Source organism: Staurois parvus, unplaced genomic scaffold (assembly GCF_062004578.1).
Source record: "Staurois parvus isolate SC_StPar_1 unplaced genomic scaffold, SC_StPar_1.0 ptg000091l, whole genome shotgun sequence".
Taxonomy (NCBI): Eukaryota; Metazoa; Chordata; class Amphibia; order Anura; family Ranidae; genus Staurois; species Staurois parvus.
This window is the reverse complement of record NW_028317887.1, coordinates 5,767,451-5,789,735: the sequence shown is the minus strand read 5'-3', so window position 1 is coordinate 5,789,735 and position 22,285 is coordinate 5,767,451. Positions and strand designations below refer to the sequence as shown.

At 42.5% G+C, this 22,285-nt stretch overlaps 1 long non-coding RNA gene across 1 annotated transcript in view; it reads right to left on the bottom strand.

The window, feature by feature from the left end:
- LOC149468197 (uncharacterized) overlaps positions 1-22,285 on the bottom strand; it is a 254,065-nt gene that overhangs the window by 213,050 nt on the left and 18,730 nt on the right. Inside the window, exons 2-3 of the long non-coding RNA XR_016311782.1 lie at positions 19,645-19,809; positions 17,000-17,146 (exon numbers count right to left, since the gene is read on the bottom strand). This is a non-coding gene — a long non-coding RNA (uncharacterized LOC149468197). The remainder of the gene's footprint in view (positions 1-16,999; positions 17,147-19,644; positions 19,810-22,285) is intronic.

The following is a 22,285-nucleotide window of genomic DNA, read 5'->3' as shown; positions in this document are numbered from 1 at the left end:
TTACATTGGATCAAGTGGAAACGTCATTTGGGAGCTTGCATTTCCACTCCTTGAAAAGGATTATCTCTATGTTGATAATTATTACACCAGCTTGCTCTTTTTCCGCAATCTTCACCAAAGGAAAACAGTAGCATGTGGCACCGTGAGAGCTAGTAGGAAGGGCTTCCCGCAAAAGCTGGTGAACATAAGACTACAAAGAGGTTGAGTTGGTGAGTTTGCAGAATGAAGAGATATTGGCTATGAAGTGGAGGGACAAATGAGACATCTATATGCTCTCATCAATTCACAACACCTACGTGCAAACCACCAGAAGGAATGGTACAATCCACAAGCCAGAATGTGTCCACCATTACAATTTGTTCATGGGGGTAGTCAAATTCAATCCTACCCTACCTTGCTGTAAGAAGAACCCACCATTGGTACAAAAAAAGTCTCAATTTATTTTTTCAGTTTGGCCATTTATAATTCATATGTGATCTACTACAAATCCACTGAGACACCCATATCTTTTCTTCGCAAAAAGGAGGAAATTGTCACTGCCCTTTTGTACCCTGGAGGCTCACCAAAAAGCATTCTCTCAGATGCTGTGAGCAGACTCTATGAATGCCGTTTTCCCGAAAAAGTCCCTCACAGAGAAAGAGGTCAATGATGTGAAAAAAAAAATATTGGGTGTGCTTCAGAACAGGAGTTAGGCGAGACACCAGTTTTTATTGTCACCAGTGTCCTTCCCAACCAGACCTCTGCATAGGTGACGGTTTCTGCCGTTACCATACTTCTCTACAATATTAGTTAAGTATGGTAAACATAATTCTGAATTCCTGCCATTTGTCTTCATACTCCTCATGCCTCTGCCTGCCCTTGAACTAACCCTAGCCTCTTTTTTGACCATGCCACTGCCTGCTGCCTAAACTGACCATACCTCTGCCTGCTCTGGAATTGACACTGGTCTGTTATTCGACCACACCTCTGCCTGTCTCAACTGACTATACCTCTGCCTGCTCTGGAACAGATCCTGGCCTGTTTATTGATGATGCCTCTGCTTGCCATCTGAACTATCAACCACGTTTTTTGCCTGCCACTTGGACTGATCTTCTGCCCTACTACTGTAGTAGTAGGATTCAAGATAATGCAGAGGTCTCACATATGTGAGAGGCTTCATAATATTTTGTAGGAGTGGAGAAAAATACGTTTTTGTTTTTTTCTGGGTTTTGTTATTCCCAGAAAAGGGTCTGTTAGTCTGGATGCTTTGAAGAGATTGAGTGGGACAAAGCCTCTACCCCTGTGCCCAAGTCTTACCTGACCAAGGCCCTAAGCCTGATATTTCTGCCTGCTGCCAACTTACTGCCATCATGCCTCTGCCTGCTGCATGAACTGACCACACCTCTGCCTGCTACCTCTACTATGGACCATATTTCTGCCTATTACCAGGACCAATAATTTGGCTGTGCTGACCATGTCACTGCCTGGATAATTCCTTCAGTTGCTGCTGACCACATCTGTGCCAGCTTCCTGGACCAATGCTTTGGCTGTGCTGACGATATCTTTGCCTGCTGCCTGTACTGACTATGGACAATATTCCTGCCTGCTGCCTGGACAATTTCTTGTTTTTTGATGTGGATGTTTCCACTGTCCTGGTGCTCCAAGGCCTTCAAAGATGTGATAGGTTGTCAGGAAATTAGATGTGTAATTTTTGCCCCTAGAACACCTGACATAGCTACTTACATGTTGGGTCTCTATGTGGCCAGGCTGTGAAAAAGCCTCACACATGTGGTACTCAAGAGAAGTAGCAGAATGTATTTTGGGGTGTATTGTTTGGTATTTACATGCTATGTCTTAGAAATATCTTATAAATGGACAACTTAGTGTGGAAAAAAAATAAGTTTCATTTTCTTTCCACACATTCTGAAAATTTATGGGAAAAAAATGACATGTTCAAAAGACTCATCATGCCTCATAGAATATATGTTGGGGTGTTTGCTTCTCTAAATGGTGCCATTGTGTGGGTAACTCCATTGTCCAGGTGCTTCAGGGCCTTTAAAAGTGTACTAGTTGGGCCTCTCTATGTGGCCAATTGTGGAAACGTCTCACACATATGGTATCACCATACTCAGGAGGAGTAGCAGAATGTGTTTTGGGGTGTAGTTGCAAGTATGCCTGTGCTGCTTGTGAGAAATAACTTGTTACTATGACAATTTTTGTGAAAAAAATTCTTCATTTTCCAAATAACTGTGGGAAAAAATTACTTGTATTTTTACTGTCCTGGCATGTTAGAGCCTCAAGAAATGAGATAGGCCATCAGTACATCAGGTGTGATCAGGTGTGGTCAATTTTCAATGATTGGTACCATAGCTTGTAGACTATATAGCTTTCACACAGACCAAATAATACACACTGATTTAGGTTATATTTAGGAAAGAAATGTAGCAGTATCCTCGTGGTTAAGTTGTAGATCCAAGAAGGTTAGACTAATAGGATCAATTACATATGTGAACCTCAAACCCAGGTTGTTCTCATTACAGTGTGAGGTAAACTCTAGAAAAGCCTCTAGGGAGGATGGGCAAATAATTACTAAGAATTATATCAAGCCAACCTGCGGCAACTCTTACTTGCACTATACAAGTTGCCAACATTTTTCCTGGAAGAGAAATATTCCCAAAGGACATTTCCACAGGTTAAAATGGAACTGCATGAGGGTTCAGGATTATGAATTACAAGGCCATATACGTTTTGATAAATTCAGGGAGAAGGGTTATCCTGATGATCCTTTGGTTGAAGCGTATATATCATTTGTAGGGGGACATTCAGCCAAGAATATTTCCACTGAACTTCCAATGTAAGATTTATTACTGGTTATATTGAAAACTATAGAGCCATTACGAATATAATTAAACAACATTGGCATATATTACAATCAGACCCCAAATTGGGGCCTCATCTTCCTCAGATTCCCCAAATAACATTAAGGAAAGCACGGACCTTAAAAAAAATGTACAGCCCCCAGTAAACTGAAAGCCCTTCCTGTTATAAACAGGGTGACAATAGATGTTACTTTGGCACCTGACAGGCATATTTCAACACCGTAAGTGTGGTTGTTTGACATGTCAGTTTATACAACATGGACAGTTATCGTTCACTGACAGCACGGGAATTCTTTGTCCTATCAAACAGTTTATCACATGCTCCATGTGGTATATGTCCTACAGTGCCCTTCTAAGTTACTATATGTTGGATACACCAAGTGCACCCTACTTAAGAGAATTGACGAACATAGAAGGACTAACATAGTGTCCGTATGGAATGAGCCCTCTTTTTTGTGGGATTTAAAGGCACATAGAGACAAAAAAAGTTTTTTTATGTAAAAATATTTTAAGTCAATTTTAATCATACAAAAAATATTTAAAATAATATGACAGGAAAAAGCCGGTCAGACATTTTACGTCAATCAAAGTTCGCATGGAAAACAGTTTTGGAAGTGAGGTTCAAGCCATTGTAGGGCAGTTGACGTGTTTTGAGACACACAAATAATCTCTTCTTCAGAAGTGCCTAAATACAAGACAAGATACCTGCGGTAGTAATATGTTTGTATATACATTGTCACATTGGATTCAGGTAAGATAGCACTAAAGGCTATATACAGGTTACTTGATCCTGCATAGGATGACTGATAGAGAAAATCTGCCACAATTTCGAATCAAAAGGTATCTACTATTGCAATTTCCCAGATTCTCCCACACAAGGCCACGTAGAAAAGAGCCCTGGCTGCTCCCAGAAGAGGCCAAAGAGGGCAACTGGGGCTTGTCAATGATGGATTTCAGGTCTTGTATCAATCCCTATATAGCAAAATAAGTGTCAGAAAAAAACATAAGGGTACTGAAACTAATGTAGGGAGAGAACCATGTTTCCCTCCCCCTCCAGTACCATGAGAGAGTAAGGAGGAGCCGCTGACCTGTCTATCTTGCTCAGCAAGGCAGTCTGCTAGCGGGTGACCCGGCCAAAGAGCATGTGAGGCCAAAAAACCTGTGGGGCCCCATCTGAAGAGAGTGAAAGACCGCCAGGATCTGCTGGATGCCATCCCTCGGTTGAGAAAGGCCCAAACATTACCAAGAGAATACTGACATTTGCTCTTCATCTATTACCTTCCTACACACAGTTGTTAATGTCGCACATAGTAGTTATTAGTTCTTCCAGCCATTATTGTTTGACTACACTTGCAGCAGTCTTATCATCAGAGCTGATCGCATGGCAACCATTTTGCAGGCCGAGCCACAGCTGTTTCCACAAAATCATTAATTTATTCTTTCAAAGAGACCTTTTTCTGCTGTACCAATAGTCCTTGCAGTCTAGAGGGGATCTACCTCTTTGTCATCAATGATAGTGACTAGTGTTTTAAAGGGGCAACACATACACTATGCTTTTCTGATATATTTTATTAACATAATGCCAAGCAATATCTGGCTATGCAGAACTAGGTCACTTATTTATTGAATGGAAGAATGACCTATAGTGGTTAAACATTACATAATTGAAACATGGATAGATCTCAGTTTTCTTTTTCTACATACCCACTGACCTATATTAAATCAATCTGGTTGGAAAAATGCCAGGGTTTCCTAGACGACCTTTCTCTTGTATGCAGATTACAATGTGATCCGTTTTATGAGCTGACTTTACAGCAGCTTGTGTGAAACTTGTCTTATGGTATGTATGTAGGAACTCAGTGACACTCAGAGGCTCTGTCTCTTAAGGGACTTAGGAGAAGGCTATATCTGTATTAAAAAAAAAAAAAACAGTGTCGTCAGTTAGGTCACCAGTATAGATTACACAGTCCTGCGCATACAGTACATGTCACACACAGCTCCTGTGATGGTCATTAATAGCTTCTAGCATGAATTTATATGCACACAAATATTATTAAGTTATCAATATTGCACCCTTTTTACTATTAATTGTGGTCTGTAACCTACAGTTAAAAGTACCTCAACAATTTTAGAAAATAAATGACCTGCATTCTCTTCTATATATAGGAAGTTGATGCTGTAAATAAAGCATGCCTGAACTACATAGAGCCAGGTTATATAAAACTCATGAATGGAAAACACTGATGTCTTACAGCAGTTGAAGGTATAAGCAGCTGAGGTATATATATATATATATATATATATATATACTATATTGCCAAAAGTATTGGGATGCCTGCCTTTACACGCAGATGAACTTTAATGGCATCCCAGTCTTAGTTCATAGGGTTTAGTATTGATTTGGCCCACCCTTTGCAGCTACAGTATAACATCTTCAACTTTTCTGGGAAGGCTGTTTACAAAGTTTAGGAGTGTGTCTATGGGAATGTTTGACCATTCTTCCAGAAGTGCATTTGTGAGATCAGGCACTGATGTCAGACGAGGTCTGGCTCTCAGTCTCCACTCTAATTCATCCCCAAGGTGTTCTATTGGGTTGAGGTCAGGACATCCCTAAACTGTTCCCACAAAGTTGGGACCATGAAATTGTCCAAAATATCATGGTATGCTGATGCCTTAAGAGTTCCCTTCACTGGAATTAGGGGCCAAGCCCAACCTGTGAAAAACAACCCCACACCATAATCCCCCCTCCAACAAACTTTACACTTGGCACAACACAGCCAGGCAAGTACCGTTCTCCTGGCAACCGCCAAACACAGACACGTCCATCAGATTGCCAGACAGAGAAGCGTGAATCGTCACTCCAGAGAATAAATCTCCACCTAAAGTCCAGTGGTGGCATGCTTTACACCACTGCATCTGACGCTTCGCATTGCACTTGGTGATGTAAGGCATGGATGCAGCTGTTCGGCTTTGGAAATCCATTCCATGAAGCTCTCTATGCACTGTTGTTGTGTTAATCTGAAGGCCACATGAAGTTTGGAGGTCTTTAGCTATTGACTCTGCAGACAGCACACTGTGCGCTTCAGCATGCGCTGACCCCACGCTATCATTTTACGAGTTGCTCTTGTTCCCAGTTGCTTCCACTTATATAATTCCCAGTTGCTTCCACTTGTTATGATACCACTAACAGTTGACCATGGAATATTTAGTAGCAAAGAAATTTCATGGATGGACTTATTGCACAGGTGGCAACCCATCACGGTACCACGTTTGAATTCACTGAGCTCCTGGGAGTGACCCATTCTTTCACAAATGTTTGTAGAAGCAGTCTGTATGCCTAGGTGCTTGATTTTACACACCTGTGGCCATGAAGGTGATTGGAACACCTGAATCCAATGATTAGGAGGGGTGTCCCAATACTTTTAGCAATATCGTGTAAGTCAACTGCTGCTTCAAGGGGGAATCCTGTTCTTTATCGCATTGTTCTTCAGGGAACTACCATTTGTAGCAATCCTGCCCACAGAGATGGACGCGGTTCAACCATTTTACTCCAAACCCTCCATCTTGTAGATCCTTCTCCCCCTCTTGGATCATTCCCCTCCCTCTCTGAGAGCCTCAGTGACATTTGGTCGGTGTGTGTGATGGAAGTGTCACAGGCAGGCCAGGGCACGGCACACATTTTTCCCCTATGTTTCATATCTTGGAATATGAGAGACTTACATAAAACTAGGCATATCTTCAGATTGCTCACGGTCAGACAAATCGTTTGATAGGTCACACTCCCTGGCTGGAATACATAGGAAAGCAGAAAATTACATATCTTGAACCCTTCAAGTATATATTTCATATCTAACCATTCCTCAGATGCGTCTGCATTATAATCTACACTGTGGAATGGTACTTGTGCCTAGGAAAAGTTATGAGCCAAAATATGAGCTAGGAGAGATTTTGGTTCTAGTTTGGGTCTCCACCCAGACACCCCTCCCCAAATGAGGCATTGGTTCTTGGCTTCAGAGACACCCCCTACTGGGGGACTACAAAATAGGCTGTCAGGCCTAAGAGGGGAAGTTGAAGAATTCTCCTGTTTAACATTAGAACCAACTTGGGAGAGGATGCCCTTTTACTCTGAAACTTGATCTGCTTTACCCAAGGCTGCTTGGCAAGTACTTTATCCCTTTAACCTCCTTTGTTAACTCTTTGCTGTGTTATTGTTCTCTGTATATTTATATATATATTGGTTACATCTTTTTTTTATGTAAATATTTTTATTGCACCCTTTTGGCCTTTTAGTAATAAATCTTTCTTTCTGAAAGCGTTGAACTGTTTCTATAGCTCGTTAATGCAACTTACAAATTCCTGCTTCTAAAAGAGCACTACTGTGGGTGTTTAACCCTCTGTATAACCTGTCTGTGGTGACAGTGCTATACAGACGATTATCTCAACCATCATAGTGTTATTAAGTAATCAAAGGTCCTCCTGCGCTATAAATGGAGAGAACTAGCCTAAAGCTGCCAACACTCACCAACTGATACCTAACACAGTGTAAAATTACATAAATAAATAGTGTAGCACTCAAAATAAATAAGTAGCCAATTCATAAAATATGATCAAAAAATTCCCTTACAATCAAAAATACCTTATAATAATAATAGGGATAATATAAATGGTGTCAACTTATAATAAATAACCATATTTCATATTAGACGTATACACACTATATAAATAAATCAAGTGTCTAAAAAATACATATTGTGCTTACACACCTATTAAAAATAATAACCAGGTAATAATAAAACCTTTATAAAGGATAAAAGTGCTATAGTGCCAAAAAAACGTGCAAACAAGTGTCCATTCTATTAAAAATCAATTCAAATAATGTCCTTCTAGCGATAAACGTAATCATGCAATGTGTAGTGGTTATAAATCTATTCGTGATTGTGCCAGAATCTTCTCCTTATGGTGGCTAGATTGCGTCCTCACCTCCTCCCAATGACTCCTAGGGGCCAACAGGCTTGCAGGATCACCCTGGATCCTTAATTCATACAGGTCAGCAGCTTCCTTCCTTCAGTGGATCTCCTTATAGGGCTCCTATTTCCCCTACTCAGCCAAGGTATCTCTGAAGGACAATGGCTCACTCATCCAGTGAGCCAAGAAAGAGAAAACCTCTAAGTGTAGTATTTAGAATAAACGACTCCTTTATTAAAACATTCAGGGATAACACTCACATTCCCCGCAGTCCTCCCTCCTCACCGATGTGTGGGTACACTGCATGCGTATGGGACTTCCTGAGTGTAGCAAGATGGCGTCGCACGCCGGAAGTGCGTCACCACGCACTGGAAACTGCGGACTCACGAACCTACGCGTTACATCACTGTCTGCTCGTGACTTCCTCGGGGTATCATTTATATTATCCCTATTATTATTATAAGGTATTTTTGATTGTAAGGGAATTTTTTGATCATATTTTATGAATTGGCTACTTATTTATTTTGAGCGCTACACTATTTATTTACATCATAGTGTTATTGTTGATATTGCCGAGTTTCCTCTTTCTCTGTACAAAAAGGAGGTAGTGGCAGTGTGAAGGGTTAATTGCTTAATTAACCTGACCCAGTAACAATCGCATTCAGGCTGCCGGTACATCGATTTGTGGTCCATTAGCTGCAAAATCGTTGTGCAGGGTGCAGCTGGGCATGGCATTGTTACGCACGTGACATCGCGGTTTTAGATTGGCTAGTCCTTCGGTCACGAGTTTGGTGAGAAGGGCTGGGGTCTGATGCGCGATCGTCACACCATTCACTTTTCCTCTCATTGTGCACCAGCTGGGCCCCATCAAGCATGCAGAAGACTCTCCACTGCACTTAAAGGAACATTGGTCACTTTGGGGGTAAAGAGCTCTTTATTATTTCAGGTTACCTCCCTGCCATCAAGTCCTGAGGGCTCAAAGTGAGCTAGTTTAACCGTTTGATAGTTCTTGTTGCTCGCTGGGGACTACTAAGCCACATCAGGTTGAAGGTACTGGATTTGTTTCTGAAAGCAGGCCTGCTAACATTGATTAAGACTCTGTGATAAAGGTTGTGTTTTTTTTCGCTTGAGGTTGACAAAAGTAACAACTGACTTTGTACATGCCAATTCTGTTCATATTGTATAATCAAGCTACAGTAAAGTTTGCTATAAACTTCACAGCAATCTAATCTGTGTGTGAGTCTACTTTATAGTATTATAGTGTCTACCACTAACCAGGTGTGCCTGATGGGCTCAGGGTGTTCTTGGACTCGAGACACAGAACAGTAAACCCAAAATCACCAAGTGGCTCCTTCGGGGGTATCGCTACACCTCCATATGCTGGATTTAAGTGACTAAGCAGATGAAGTTATCGCTATATGCAGGTGTATATAACCTTCATCACAGATGGTTTGGTATCTATAAAAAGATGATAAGAGTTACAATCTAAAAACCATAGCTCTAAATAATCCTAAAGAAAAAAGTTGTATACCCAGCAAAATGGAGGTGGCACAAACATCCCCAGTATATGAGAAACAAAATGACTTGTTTGGTAATGGCGCAAAAGTGATATTTTTAATGGTGCCATTATAGAAAGTTATGGCTTGGAAATGCACCAATCCACTCAAGCTAGTGGGGTGGGCAAATAGACAAGCCTATTCTGCGGTGGTGGCCCATAAAGGCCCGCGGCGCGCAGTATCACGCGTCATGCGGCCACCGGAGCTCATAGCGGTGCCCAGAAGTGAAGGCGGTCTAAGAGGAAGGCTGAACCAAGCCTCACTCTGATATTTAAAGGAAACACGCCATGGGGACCTTAATGAGCTAATCCCAGCTGAAAAGCAGGACAGCGGCCTCTGCGCGCCGGGGGAGCTAAACGCAGGACAGCAATAAAGACAGGGGAGAAGAAGGGAAAGGGATCCATTCCCAATCTGGTGATCAAGGGGATGAAATAGAGAATGGTATTGCCCCATACCAGTCACACTTATTCATAAATACCATGATGACATCTATAAATTTATTGATTTGGCTTGCTTGAATGGTATCATTATTATTATTATTATTATACAGTATTTATAAAGCGCCAATAGTTCGCTCAGCGCTGTACATTATAAAGGGGGACAGAACATGTGACAGAACAGTACCAATACAATGCAAAAAATGAGGGGATCGAGGGCCCTGCTCTTTCAAGCTTACAATCTAGGAGGGAGGGGATGGTGGCACAGGAGGAGATAGCTGTGGGGGATGGAGTGGTAGGAAGAGTGGAGAAGGTCGGCAAGTTAGCAGGGGGCGGGGTAGGCTTCCCTGAAGAGATGGGTTTTCAGGGTGCGCCTAAAGGAGAGGAGAGTAGGTGATAATCTGATGGGTTGGGGCAGGGAGTTCCAGAGGATGGGTGACACCCTGGAGAAGTCCTGGAGGCGGGCATGGGAGGAGGAGACCAGGGAACTAGAGAGAAGGAGGTCTTGTGAGGAGCGGAGTGTGCGTGTTGGGCGGTACTTGGATATTAGGTCAGAGATGTAGTTCGGGGCAGTATGGTGGACAGCTTTGTACGTCAGCGTTAGGATTTTGAATTTGATCCGTTGCGCAATCGGAAGCCAGTGGAGGGATTGGCAGAGGGGGGTGGCGGAAACGGAGCGGTTGGAAAGGTGAATGAGTCTGGCAGCCGTATTCAGGATGGACTGAAGCGGGGATAGCCAGCGGCGAGGCAGGCCAGTGAGGAGGGAGTTGCAGTAGTCGAGTCGTGATATGATGAGGGAGTGGATGAGCTGTTTAGTGGTTTCTGGAGTTAGGAACGTGCGGATTTTGGCGATGTTGCGGAGGTGGAGTCTGCACGAGTTTGTTAAAGAGTGGACTTGGGGCTGGAAGGATAGGTTGGGGTCCAAAATGACACCAAGTACTCTGGCCTGCGGGGCGGGTTTGATGGTGGCGTTGTTGGACATGATGGAGAAGTCAATGGGGGGTGGTGTCCGGGCTGGAGGGAAGACAAGAAACTCGGTTTTGGAGAGGTTCAGTTTAAGGAAGTGGAGCGACATCCAGTCTGATATGTCGCTCAACAGGTGTGTGATTCGGGTGGAGACCGAGGGGGTGAGGTGGGGGGTTGAGAGATAGATTTGTGTGTCGTCGGCATAGAGGTGGTAGTTGAAGCCGTGAGAGTGTATGAGTTGGCCAAGGGAGGAGGTGTAGATGGAGAAGAGAAGGGGCCCGAGGACAGAGCCTTGAGGGACCCCAACAGAGAGGGGGAGTGAGAGGGAGGTGGTGGCATTATAGGTAACGCTGAAAGAGCGTTGTGACAGGTAGGATGAGAGCCAGGAGAGAGCAGAATCTCTGAGGCCGAGGGAGTGTAGTTTTTTGAGGAGGAGGGGGTGGTCGACTGTGTCGAAGGCCGCAGAGAGGTCAAGGAGTAGGAGCACTGAATAGTGGCCATTAGCTTTGGCGGTTAGCAGGTCGTTGGAGAGTTTGAGTAAGGCAGTTTCGGTGGAGTGTAGGGGACGGAAGCCGGACTGTAGGGGATCGAGGAGGTTGTTGTCGTTGAGGTGAGAGCATAGGCGGGTGTAGACTAGGCGCTCGAGGAGTTTAGATGTAAATGGGAGCAGGGAGATGGGTCTGAGGTTGTTCGGGTCATTGGGGTCCAGGGAGGGCTTTTTAAGTATGGGGGTGATGTGTGCATGTTTCAGAGTTGAAGGGAAAGTGCCGGAGGAGAGGGAGAGATTGAAGATGTGGGTGAGGGAGCGTAGGATGGAGGGGGAGGGAGGTTGTAGGAGTTGTGAGGGGATAGGGTCAAGGGGGCAGGTGGTGAGGCGGGCATCAGAGAGGATCTGGGAGACTTCTTCGATGGTAGTAAGGTCAAAGGTGCGGAGTGTTGGGGGAGCTTCAGTATGAGGAAAGTAGGGTGGGGTGGGAGAGGAGGTAAGAGCAGTGGTGGGGCCGTGGGAGAGGGGTGTAGAGGGGGTAGCTGAGTGAGGGGGAAGGGGGTTGGAGGGAGTTTGAGCAGCGACGAAGTCCCTGTGGGTTATGTCGAGGGGGAGGGGGGATGAGGGGGTAGCTGTGTGAGAGGGGACGGGTTGAGAAGGCGTGTGAGTTGCGGCAATGTCCATCATCAATGGTATCATCACTAAGATAGGAATATGTGAGGGTCAGCTTTCCAAGCACCCCTACTTTTTACTCTCTACCCAAGCTACATAAAGATTCTAAAGTCCCTTCAGGAAGACATAATAATTTTAACTGAAAAGTTTAGTAGATTAATTGATGATTATTTAAGACCACATGTGACAAGTCTACCTACATACTGTATGTAAGCGATACAATCCACCTACTTCAAATTATTGATGGGTTACAGACCTCTCCATCAACTTTACTAGTGGCCATTGACATTGAAGCATTATATAGTTTCATACCACATGCGAAGAGCCTGGCCTGTATCAAGAATGTCCTTTCCCAGCGAGCCTGTGATGACTGGCGTTTCAATGAATTCATTGTGGAATCATTAGATTTCATGCTTCACCATAACTATTTTGTTTTCAGTGGTTTCCACTTCCTCCAGGTACAGGGCGTGGTGATGGGAACTTGTTGTGCCCCATCCATCTGTACCTGGGGGAGTGGGAATGCACTCTAATGGATTTAGAATAATTTGCTCCCAATGCTGAATCCATCGCTTTATGGTATAGATACATCGTTGATGTGTTTATGATATCGGAGGGATCGACCACTAGTATACAACGTTTTTCTTTGGGATTCTTTATAGCTATGGTTTTGAGATTGTTACTCTTATCTTTTTATAGATACCAAACCATCTGTGAAGGAGGTTATATACACCTGCATATAGCGATAATTTGCCCATCTGTTTAATCACCGAAATCCAGCATATGGAGGCTTTGTAATTCAACCAATCCTTGGTCTGGCTTCCATTTCTGCTTCTCACCTTTGGCAAAGTAAGTCTATACCCTCATGGTATGTGGGAATCTGGGCAGAACTGGTTTCAGTACCTTTATGTTTTTTCTCATACTTATTTTGCTATACAGGGATTGATGCAAGTCCTTCATTGACAAGTCACGGTTTCCTCCTTTGGCTGCTCCTGGGAGCAGCCAGGGCAGTATTTTTCTACGTGGCCTTGTTTGGGAGAATCTGGGAAAATAGCGACAGTAAATACCCTTTGATTTTAAAATTGTGTAGGTTTTTCTCCACCAGTCATCCTATGCAGGGTCAGTACAAGTAACCAGTATGTAAGCTTTAGTGCCATATTACCTGAATCCGATGTGACAATGTATTTACAGACATTTTTCTACTGCAGGTATCTTGTCTTGTATTTAGGCACTTCTTTGTGTTTCTTTGTGTGTTCCAAAATGTGTCAATATTTTTACACAAAAAACATTTTTTGTCTCTATGTGCCTTTTAAAATCCCACAAAAAAGAGGACTTATTCCATATGTTGTTGTTTAAGGATGATGGCACTACTTATCACCGCAATGACAATTCTTAAACATAGTGTTCCTCAGCACTTTGCCTCCCATCATCAAAAAGATCCTAAAGCCTTGACCGTGTTAGCTATTGAACATATTCTTCAAAACTCCCTTACAAACAATGAGCGTTTTGCGCTCCTTTGTAAAAAAGAAACGTATTGGATTTATAAATTAGGTACCCTTGCTCCCAATGGCTTGAATGAGAACATTGATATTCACACTAATATTTGAATAATTTTTAATAGTTTTAACTTTTAGTTTATTCTGGTGGTGTACTTTCCTTTTTCTTTTTGCTTGTTTTCTTTTCAAATCATCAATACTATTATTACTAATTTCATCCGGTTAGTGTATAGATGCATAATTTATATATCCTGCATGTTCTTTTATCTGTATACAGAGTTTTCTATATATGTATCTCTCTCTCTCTATATATATATATATATACTGTATATGTGTTGGAAATATATACATTTTTTTCCAGGATTTCTAATCTTATACCCGAATTCTATTCTATATTACACTTGAAGGTATCTTTTTAAAATTATGATATTGGTATTCTTTTTATTACAAATTATTGAGTGATAATTCTTTGTATATTGTGTAATTAAATAATTAGTAAGTTGTAGGGGATATTGCTCCCTTTAAAAACATCCTGTGCCGGTTTCAGTCATATGACCTGAAGAAGGGGTGTGCCCCCATAGTCATCTATGCAGCCTCTGCTCTCTCATATCCTCTCTTGTGCTTTATACTGTTCAGCCTACGTGCCCAGAAGCCCAGTTACCCTAACCTGGGATGTTCAGGAAGGCTTCCTGCCAGGACCGTGATGTCATATCTGGTCTGGAGCTCCATCTGTTCCTGTCTCCTGAGCCTGTGTTGACTCTGGGCGATCTCAACCCCTGCCCACACCATTGGTCACCCAGGTCAGCTTCCTGCCAGTTCTGTGACACATATCCGTTGTGACGGCAGCATCCGATGTATCATCCCGGTGTACCCACACACCAGATACAATCTTAGTCAGCTTTAATCCATCCTTTGCAGGGAACCATGCTCAGGGGAATCAGGACATGGGCCATCTGGACACCTCAGGCTGCCCACATCAAAGTTTGTGATTGTATGCTCAATCCAGGTTTTTGCCAAGTGTTTAATACCTTTTGGACATTAATAAATGCACTGCTTTTTTACTTTTACTCTTTGTGGACAATTGTGTCATATTGTGGACATTCATTCCCTGGTGCTCCTTAATCAGTAATAGTGTTGAACGGTCTTATCTATTGGAGGTATTGAAGAACCTTGACTTCAGACTTATTTATTGGATGAATAAGTTACCTGTATTTCCTCAAACTAGAATTAGGGAGGGGGTTTACTCTCTGCTGGCTTTGGGCTTCAAAGGTGGGACTAGATGGGTGTCAGGGCAGGGCTGTGGAATGGACAGGTAGGCCTAGTGGCAGGGTAACGCACTGACTGACGACAACCACCACCAACAGACCGAAGTCCCTCAGGGCGTGGAGTCTAAGTCCCAGGCTGCCCTTCACCAGGGCCCCTGATGATGGGGATGGACTTGACGTAGCCAGGAACCAGGTCGCGGCCCCCGAGACACCCCGGCTGCGGTAAAGGCCACTGCCAATGGCGTGTAGCTGGTAAGAATGACATTAGCATAGTCAGGCAGGTCGACAACAACGGGACAAAACGGTACAGAACAGTAGACAGAGAATCACAGGTCACGGGCCAGGTTCAGCAACGGAAGGTCAGATCGAAGGAAAACACAGAGAATGGTCTAGTCACAAGCCGAATCAGATACCAGAAGAGTCACGAGAGTATACACAGAGCTGTAGCAAGACAAAGACACAAGACACAAGTGCAAAGAGCATGTGCGGATCACAGGCTTATATGTACTCAGCCACACCCCTCTGGGGGATGGACCTCAGAGACCTGAAGGCATAAAAGACTCCCACCATGCTCTGCAGAAACCCAAGATGGACGTCAGTACATGAAGCCGCATAGTCTCTGGGAAAAGGTAGGACCTTGACAATGGGATGCCCTTTGTCACCTCTTTTTTCCCCTAGTTATTGAACCGCTAGAGACCCTTATAAGAGATTATTCACTTGTGAAGACATTTAGGTTTGGCAGTATACATGAAAAGATGATGCTATATACAAATGACATGCCCAATTGTTTGGGCAACATCAGGAAGTCTCTTAAAGTGACTATGGATGTCATTAAGTTATTTGGGTCCTATTCAGGCCTGACTATTAATCTGCCTTAATGCTGCTTACTGACTCAGATAGTCAAGTCTATGTACCAAACTCTGAGATCCTGTAGTTGAGACATTTAAATATTTTGTAATTAATTTCCTTGCAGATGTTCCTCGTTATCAAAGCTTAATATTGCCCATCTAATACAGAAATTCAGAGCTAAAACCAAAGCTTGGAACAAACTTATGATATCAGTTATGGGGAGAGCCAATTGTGTTAAAATGATCCTGATGCCACAGCTGAAGCTTATTTTTCATGTACTTTACACCGTTATTAAATACAGCATGCAGCAATATTTGTATGCTATACTGATGCCACAGCTCCTGTACCTCCTGCACAATGCCCCAGTTGCACTGCCACTGCAGTTCTTTAGGGTTATTAACAAGATATTTTGGAAACTTCTATGGAAAATAAAGTACCATGTATAGTTCTAGGGAGATTACAATGCCTCAAGGAAAAGGGGGCATAGTGCTCCTGAAGCCCCGGCTGTATTAACTTTCATCTCAACTGTAATACCTTATTGGGTAAGAGGGGGAACTTGGCCAGGATGAGCAACTGGGTTCTTCTACCAGACTTATCTGCCATCAAACACACTCTTCCAACCAAGTGGATGACATCAGCATTTAGTTCCTTCAGCTTTAAAAGTTACCATGGTAAGATGGCAGTAGTAGGGAGCTCAATGGTACAAACTGTGAGGTAGCTCAACTGGTCCTACTCATGTAAGGCTGTTTTACAGCTCTGTGGCTAACTAACTCAGTACACAAAGGTCTAGAAAGTGCCATAATGCAGGGCTCAGTGCCAAAAAGCCACATTTTAGGCTAGCCATATAATCCTCTAGTCCAGTGGGCTCTGGGAACAGCCTACAAAGCAGTTGCTCAGGATACACTGACCAGGATAGCGTCTGTGTAGAGACTAGGTCAGGAGGAGTTTTAGAAGTCTTGATTGAAGTCAGGGAAGAAAAAAGTATATATGGTGCATTGGGTATCCTGATTGAAGAAAAAAAAGGAGTAAAAGGCTAGCAAAAATATAGCTAGATATTTTCTCAGCAGAGCTGAGTAAATGACATCCAACCTCCTAAGACACTAGCAAAAAAACTGAAGCAAGAAGTTTGGAGGTGGGAGTTTGGCTTTTCTGACATCAGGACTGCCAGATTCACATTATCTGGATCATTCTCTTACATGATCATCTAACACAAATAAAAAGTTAATATCCAGTCAATGTTAAACTGGAATTCCAGGCTATTGCTAATGTATTGCTAGCTTATACCAGCTTCCACCCCTCTTCTGTATCCCTGTGAAAGGAAGATGCTTATATTTACCTATTGTGAAGGGCGCTCTGTCTGGTCATGTGATCGGCTCTGAGCAGTGGGGGGGGGTTTCAAACCATGGATATAAAATCTGATACATTAGTCATAAGACACACTATTCACATACCTGCTCTGTTAGTGCCAACATAGGTTAATTTTATGGGAACCATCCCTGATAAGGTTGTGAAAGTCTTGTTAAATGTGAGATGCATGTTGCTGCTTGCCGATCTTCATCTTTTCTCCAGCAAAACTGCAAATGCTTTAACCTGCATTTCTGAAAACATGCAGCAACAATATTTTTATTTTACTTACACTTACAGATTTTATTTTTTGTATTCCTAATTGTAAAATTATATTTCATGTATGTACAGTTGCAAGAAAAAGTATGTGAACCCCTTGGGATTACGTGGAGTTTTGCATGAATTGGGTATAAAATGTGCTCTGAACGTCATCTAAGTCACAACAATAGAAGAACACAGTCTGCTGAACATAATACTACACAAACATTAAATGTTGCCATGGTTTAATTGCACATAACATGTAAACATTTACAGTGCAGGGAGGAAAAAGTATGTGAACCTTTGGACTTAATAACTGGTTGACTCTCCTTTTGCAGCAATAACCTCAACCAAACGTTTCCTGTAGTTGCAGATCAGACCTGCACAATGATCTGGAGTAATTTTGGACCACTCCTCTTCACAAAACTGTTTCAGTGTAGCAATATTCTTGGGATGTCTGGTGTGAATCGCTCTCTTAAGGTCATGCCACAGCATTTCAATCGGGTTGAGGTCAAGACTCTGACTGGGCCACTCCAGAAGGCGTATTCTGTGCTGTTGCAGCCATTGTTTTGTTGAATTACTTGTATGCTTTGGGTCATTGTCCTGTTGCATCACCCATCCTCTGCGGAGCTTCAGTTGGCAGACAGATGGTCGTACATTTTCCTGCAAAATGTCTTGATAAACTCTGGAATTCATTTTCCCATCAATGACAACAATCCGTCCAGGCCCTGAGGCAGCAAAGCAGCCCCAAACCATGATGCTCCCTCCGCCACGTTTTACAGTGGGGATGAGGTTTTGATGTTGGTGTGCTGTGCCTTTTTTTCTCCACACATAGTGTTGTGTGTTCTTCCCAAACAACTCAATCTTGGTTTCATCTGTCCACAGTATATTTTGCCAGTAGTGCTGTGGAACATCCAGGTGCTCTTTTGCAAACTTCAAACGTGCTGCAATATTCTTTTTGGACAGCAATGGCTTCCTCCGTGGTGTCCTCCCATGTACTCCATTCTTGTTTAATGTTTTCCTTCTTGTAGATGTGTCAACAAAAATGTTAGCATGTGCCAGAGATTTCTGTAGGTCTTTAGCTGACACTCTGGGATTCTTCTTTACCTCATGCAGCATTCTGCGCTGTGCTCTTGCAGTCATTTTTACAGGACGACCATGCCTAGGGAGAGTAGCAACAGTGCTAAACGTTCTCCATTTGTAGAAAGTCTGTCTTACCGTGGACACATGAACATCAAGGCTTTTGCAGATACTTTTGTAACCCTTTCCAGCTTCATGCAAGTCAACAATTCTTGATCGTAGGTCTTCTGAGAGCTCTTTTCTGCGAGGCATGGTTCACTTTAGACAGTGTTTCTTGAAACCAGCAAACCCAAAACAGGTGTGTGTTTTTTAAGGGCAGGACAGCTGTCAGCAACACATCCAATATCCTCACACTGATTGGAGTCAAGGTTGGCTCACTCTTGGCTTCAATTTGCTCTGGGAGAAGTCATTAAGCTAGGGCCTCACATACTTTTTCCTCCCTGCACTGTGAATGTTTACATGTTATGTGCAATTAAACGATGGCAACATCTAATGTTTGTGTAGTATTATGTTCAGCAGACTGTGTTCTTCTATTGTTGTGACTTAGATGACGTTCAGAGCACATTTTATGCCCAATTCATGCAAAACTCCACGTAATCCCAAGGGGTTCACATACTTTTTCTTGCAACTGTATGTATCACTACTTTTCTCACTGAAGTCACTTTATTATGGAAAGTTGATCTCCTTATGCCTCCAAATTAGACTCCTGCTATATGTAGATTACAACATCAATATTTACATAATCTCCAGTACAAATCTGTTTTTTTGCACAGAGGCAGTTCTACCAAAGCTGTGGCTGTGATCCAGAATGATGCAATTCAGGCAGATTCTTACAAAGCTCAGATGCCAATAGGTACATGCTAGGTTTCATTTCTAAATTTAACAGGGACATTAATGCGATTGCAGCAAATAGTAAGAAATCTGTTCCAGGCATACTATCTATCTATACACAGTATATCAACACATACATAAACAACATCCTGCTTATTTCAGCAAATGCCAGAGTCTATGCAGATGACTTTCGCTCAGTCCCAATAATTTACAGCCTGGTAGGTGAACCCTCCAAGTGCTTTCTGCACAGAAACCAGCAAAACACAGTCTGTCAGTTCATCACCCACTGAGTTTTCAAACTCACAGCATAGCCTCTGTCCTTTAATGTTTTTTAACTCATTTAACAAACCAAGTATTCTGCCAGGGGGATATGTGGACTAGGGTGGCCAGGCTGTGGACCCACCCAATTCTCCAGGCCCAATAGATCTTCTCCAATCTGCATTTTGGGTGATAAATATCTCCCACCCGCTTCCCTGTGTTCCATTATAGCCCATGCTCTAACAATATAACATCACCTAACTGGTATAGCATTTTTAGGAAAATAATACACCAATACATATTGCAACTTTGAAAGGACATGTACCTGTTGGTTTCTGTGGGCTTCTGAGGCTGGAATGACAGAGGAAAGAGACAAGCAGCTGCAAGTTCTCTGGTGGCCCTGGAGCTTCTCAAGACAATTATTAGAATTCAAGAGTAGCAACCCTTGCTATCCTATATGGGGTCCTAGAAAAATTGGATATTTCTCCCCCTATAAAAGGCAAATGAAAATAAAAATATAATAACATTTACATAAAGAAAATGCATGTGTTCATGTGATCAAAATTCCTAAGACTAACCTCTAGCAATCAAATGAATGTTATATTAACAGGGATTACAAATAAAGGAGTTGTACTGCACACCATGACACCCTCATTTTCCCCAAAATTAACGCAATAGTAGCAACAACAGTCAGATTTTCAAACTCATATTTGTTCCAGTAATCCAGGTAAAAAGATCAGTTAGAAGCACAGTCTAAAAGGCTAATATACCACAGTATGCCTCTTAAGAGAAATATGCATAAGATCTAAAAAATTATCATACAATTGTACAAGAAGATACCAATCAGTTAGACACCAAACAGGGATATGCTAATAAAACACATTAGACCTCCCAAGAGAATAAAGCATGAGATCTATATTATATTTGGTCTCCAACTAACTGTAATTTAATTCTGACTAATAACATGTTGGTAGTAAGATTGTGAAACCTTGTCATATGGAAATATGGATATATTTAGGATAGTTGGCTTTAACAGTGTGTCTGCTGAGCTTAAAATACTCCCCAACACCTCTCTACCACACCCCTCAGACAATCTGATTGGATAGAGTTAGTTCTGCAGCTCTGTGGCACCCTCTTCATGGATAACAAAAAGCTGTTGCATTTGGCAGCTGCAGCTCTCATTTTTCCATTGGAAATATGAAGGCGTGCTATTTATGAGGGCCAGTGACATCTGACTGAACTGAAATCGAACTTTGCACTAAATTAAAGACTAGACTGAACTCCAATTAAGTATTGTAGTACTACCCCCTTAGGAGTCGCTGACGTTTTGGGTCCTTTTATAGTCCTGCACAGCCAAGCAACACTCATTCTTCCCAAATACTTGCACCGAGGAGATAGTGACCGATCCTTGAGCTTGTTTTTTGGATTTTATTAGGGGAATTAGAACTTGGATAGGGTTAGGAGTGTATGGGATGCCCAAGGGTTATGGCAACAGAAGACAATCTTCCTGAACTATATACAGATCACCTTTAGCAACAAAAGAACAGATTCTTCTTTTTGGAGAACTAGCTAGCATCTCCTGTAGTACCACCCCTGATCCTAGATACTCCTTATCCAGCTGCCAGTGCCTGTCACTTTAACAGAGGACAGCCCCAGGTAGTAGCTAATTCATTTTCCCACCAGAGTGCTTCTTCCCCTTGCTGGCCCAGGGGGTGCAGGTCTACTCACTCAGTCCTTCTCCTATGCTGCTGCTGGGTTGGTGGCTGCTTTCAGGCCTTCTACTGAGCCACTTCTTCCCTGCTGCATAGGTTGTCCTTGCTCTGGGGGCCAGTGAAGTCCCAATCTTTTCTCCATTCCTTACCTCTGTCCACTGCTTCTAGAACTTTCTCCAAAGTCTCAGAAAACTGGTCTGCACAGCCTCTCATCCCCTTGCGGAAATTTGACCTCCTGACTATTACATTTGGGCTGCTATTTAGCCCTTCTAACTGAGAATTAAAATCTAGCTCCCCTAGATACCTAGGAGAGTGCTACCGTATTTTTTTATTTTATTGTTGTTTGTCAGTTTTATCATAATTTTTCTGAAACTACTTACTACACTGTTTTTCTTTTCATTAAAACAATATAAAAAAATTATTAAACTGGATCTCGGAATGTTCTAATTGGAAATTAAATTACTTTGCCATTTCTGCCTGAGAGTGGCACTTTTAAAAGTCAGAACTAGAACAGTAGATGTTGTCAACTATACATGTTTCTATTACAGTTGTGACCAAAATTATTCAACCCCCAATGCTGTAAAGGGGTTTAGGGACTATAGTGTACATTTGGAATTGTATTCAGAATCAAATCCTACAAGGACGTTGTAACTACCCAAATGCAACTAAAATGACATCAATTGTTTATGTAATACAGTAGTAAATGGTTCTTATGTGGTTTCTTCATTGCCACAATTATTCAACCCCTTAAAGACTACCACTCTGAAGAACAGAGGTTCATACAGGTGCTTTCCATCAGGTATTGAAAACACCTGTGGATGTCACCGAGCAGCAATCAAGCATAATAAGCACCAATTAGGCAGCTTTAAAATGACTGTGATACTCAGCTCCTTCTAGACATTTACTGGTGTGGTTACAAACATGGTGAAGGCAAGAGAATGGTCCAGGAAGACAAGAGAAGAGGTGATTTCTCTTCACAGGAAGGGCAATGGCTATAAGAAGATTGCAAAGATGTTAAACATACCAAGAGACACCTTAGGAAGCATCATTCGCAAATTCAAGGCAAAGGGCACTGTTGAAACGCTACCTGGTCGTGGCAGAAAGAAGATGCTGACTTCGACTGCTGTGCGCTACCTGAAGCGTAGAGTGGAGAGAAGTCCCCGTGTGACTGCTGAGGAACTGAGAAAAGATTTGTCAGATGTGGGTACAGAAGTTTCAGCCCAGACAATAAGACGCACACTGCGTAATGAAGGC